At 58.1% G+C, this 3,867-nt stretch overlaps 1 non-coding gene across 1 annotated transcript; it reads right to left on the reverse strand.

Moving 5' to 3' along the window:
- Positions 1-203: 203 nt before the first annotated feature.
- Positions 204-322, reverse strand: LOC131865028 (5S ribosomal RNA). Its single transcript, XR_009363755.1, has one exon. It is a non-coding gene; the product is annotated as a 5S ribosomal RNA (ribosomal RNA).
- Between the last annotated feature and the right edge of the window lie 3,545 nt (positions 323-3,867).

Raw genomic sequence — 3,867 nt, forward strand, 5'->3', positions numbered from 1 at the left:
TCGGGCGCACCGGGGTGCGCGCACAACGCCCGGGTTGCACCGTGGCCTGTGTGCTCGGGGTGCCTCGGGTGCGCGCTCGGTGTCGCCCCCGCGCGCGCGGTAGTGCGGGCAGCGCACCCCGGCCCGACCCGGCCCCGACGAGAACGCAAACGGGCAAAAGGTTTATTCAAATAGCATTGCGACGCCCGGCGAAAAACTAAAAAAGGGTGCAACACCGGGACTTCCCGGGAGGTCACCCATCCCAGTACTACTCCGGCCCAAGCGCGCTTAACTGCGGAGTTCTGATGGGATCCGGTGCACTAATGCTGGTATGATCGCACCCGTTATGAGCTTGTCGCAGTGTGTACTTAGCAAACCGCGACCCACGTGCGAATCCACCCCGGCCACCCACCCCCGTCGAGGTGCACACCCTCCCTCGCGAAGTGCGCCCCGTTCGCCAAGTGTGAGCCCTGCCCGGGTGCGCGCACCTTGCTAGGGCGTCGGGTGTGCACCCGGCCCGGCCTACGTGCGTGCACCTGGAGGGGGCGTCGTGTGCGTGCAGTGTCCCGTCTGCAACGCGGTGCCCACACACCACCTCGGGCGCAACGACCTGCGCTCACATGTGGGCCGAGTGCACCTTGGTGCATGTTCGGGGCGCCTCGGGTGCACGCTCGATCTTGCCCCGGTGCACCAAGGCGCTCGGTTTGCCCCGGGTGCGCACTTGGTGCAAGGTGGGCACCCAAAATAGGGATCAAGCACCAAAACACAAGTTTCGGGATGCAAAATGGGACCCAAGGACCACAAATGCGTTCCAAGACCCATGATGGGTCCACGAGAACAAAAATGTGTTCCGAGACTTAATAAACAAATATTGGGTTTTAGGAGAAGAAACATGCTCTGATGCCCAAAACGAGAATCGACCCCGAAAAGGCCACAGGCCAAAAGTGGGATGCGAGACAAAAAAAAATGGGACCCGAGGACCAAAATTGGGTTCCCAGGTCGAAGACAGGGCAACCGGACAAGAAACGACCTCTAAGGCTCGAAATGAGTCCCGACGACTAAAACTTGACAAGAAGCACCCATCAGGCACCCAACTCGACACCCATGGGATGCCGACCCACCCGGGCTTCCACCTAGCACACCTTGGCACCCACCCACCCTCGCACCCAACCTCGCACCCAACTTAGCACCTTTGAACCCACATTGGCACTCACCCTGACCCTGGCACCTTGGAACCCACATTGGCACTCACCTTGACCCTGGCACCCACCTTTGCACTCACCTTGGGACCCACCCTGGCTCCCACCTCGGCACCCACCCAGACACCCACCTTGGTTCCTTGGCACCCACCTTGGATCCTTGGCACCCACCCCGACACCCACCTTGGCACGCAACTTGGCTACTTGCCACCCACCTTGGCTCCTTGACGCCCACCCCGACAACCACCCCGTGACCTACCCTGGCTAGGGTTGGTGCACACCCACCCTGGTGCCCACCTTGGCACCCACCCTATGACCCACCTTGGCACGCACCTTAGTACCCACCCCGTTACCCACCCTAGGACCCACCCCGTGACCCACCTTGGCCAGGGTGGGTGCACCCACCCTGGTGCCCACCTTGGCACCCACCCATCCTAGCACCCAGCCTGTGACCGGGCTTGGAACCCAACCTTGCACCCGCACCCGTCTTGGCCAGTGTGGGTGCGCACCCATCCTGGCACCCACGTTGTGACACACCCTTTAACCCACGCACCCTAGCACCCACGTTGGCACCCACCTTGGAACCCAACCTAGCAACTTGGCACCCACCCCGTGACCCACCTTGGCATCCACCATAGCAGTCGCCGACTTGGCACCCACCTCGGCACCCACCTTGACACTTGTGGACCCACCTTGCCACTCACCCTAGCATCGACCCATCCTAGCACCCACCCTGGCACCTTTGCACCCTAGCACTCACCCATCCTAGCACCTAACCTGTGACCCACCTTGACACTCACCCTCGCACCCACCTTGGAACCCAACCTAGCACCCACCCACCCTGACACCAACCCTAGCACCTACCCACCCTTGCACCCACCCTGTGACCCATCTTGGCACCCACCCATCCTACCACTCAACCTATCACCCACCTTCTCACCCACCTTGGCATCCACCTTAGCACCCACCCACACTGGCACCTTGGCACCCACCTCGGGCAAGGTGGGTGCACACCCACCCTGGCACCCAATTTAGAACCCACCGAGCATGTTACCCACCTTGGCACCCACATTGCAGCCCACCCTAGTACCCACCCTATGACCCACATTGGCATCCACACCCTAGCACCCAGGCACCTCGACACCCGCCTTGACACCCACCCTAGCACTGAACCTGTGACCCACCTTGGAACTCACCCTAGAACCCACCCACCCTGTGAACCACCTTGGCATCCACCTTAGCACCCACCCACCTTGGCACCCACTCTAGCACTCACCCATCCTAACACCCAACTTGTTACCCACCTTGGCACCCGCCCTCGCGTCCACCTTGAAACCCACCCTAGCACCCACCCACGCAGGAGCCCACCTTGGCACCCAACCTAACACCCACGCATCCTGGCACCCAACTTGTGACCCACCTTGGAACCCACCCTAGTACCCACCTTTGAACCCACTATATCACCAACCCACCTTGGCACCCACCCTATGACCCTCTTTGGAATCCACCCTAGCACGCACCCACCCTGGCACCCACCATGGAGCGCACCCTAGCACCCACCCACCTCGGCACGCACCTCAACACCCACCTTGGTGTGCGCACTGCGCCAACCTCTCAAAGACCCTATGTGGTGCGCTCCAAAGTGTACACCTTTGGTGCGCTCCAAGGTGCGCACCTTTGGTGCACACCAAAGTGTGCACCGAGGTGAGCACCAAAGTGCACTCCAGGGTGCACACCAAGGCGTGCACCTTTGGTGCGGTCAATGCAAACGAATTCGGAAGTTGGGGTCGATGTCCTAATCGCTGCTGCAGACTACACGTATGAGAATCGGACAAATAGCTTTATATAGGGGAGGTGTTGCGTTTGATGGGTCGACTCCCCTGGTTGTGTGCACTGCACCAACTTCAAAGACCCTGTCTTGTTTAAGAAGTCAAAAGTTGGGGTGGATGTCCTAATCATTGCTGCAGTCTACGCATGTATGAGAATCAGACAAATAGCTTATATAGGGGAGGTGTTGCATTCGGTGGGTTGACTCCCCTGGTTGTGCGCACTGCGCCAACCTCAAAGACCCCGCATAGCAGAAGAAGTCGGAAGTCGGATTTTGGTGAGCACCAAGGCGTGCACCTTTGGTGCGGTCAACGCAGACGAATTCAGAAGTTGGGGTGGATGTCCTAATCGTTGTTGCAGGCTACACATGTATGAGAATCAGACAAATAGCTTATATAGGGGAGGTGTTGGGTTTGATGGGTCAACTCCCTTGGTTGTGCGCATTACGCCAACCTCAAAGACCTTGTTTTCGTTAAGAAGTCAAAAGTTGGGGTCAATGTCCTAATGGCTCCTGCAGGCTACACATGTATGAGAATCGGACAAATAGCTTATATAGGGGAGGTGTTGGGTTTGATGGGTCGACTCCCCTGGTTGTGCGCATTACGTCAACCTCAAAGACCTTGTTTTCGTTAAGAAGTCAAAAGTTGGGGTCGATGTCCTAATTGCTCCTGTAGACTACACATGTATGAGAATCAGACAAATAGCTTATATAGGGGAGGTGTTGGGTTTGATGGGTTGACTCCCCTAGTTGTTCGCATTACACCAACCTCAAAGACCTTGTTTTCGTTTAGAAGCCGAAAGTTGGGGTCGATGTCCTAATTGCTCCTGCAGGCTACGCATGTATGAGAATCAGACAAATAGC

Source organism: Cryptomeria japonica, unplaced genomic scaffold (assembly GCF_030272615.1).
Source record: "Cryptomeria japonica unplaced genomic scaffold, Sugi_1.0 HiC_scaffold_100, whole genome shotgun sequence".
In the NCBI taxonomy this organism is placed as follows: Eukaryota; Viridiplantae; Streptophyta; class Pinopsida; order Cupressales; family Cupressaceae; genus Cryptomeria; species Cryptomeria japonica.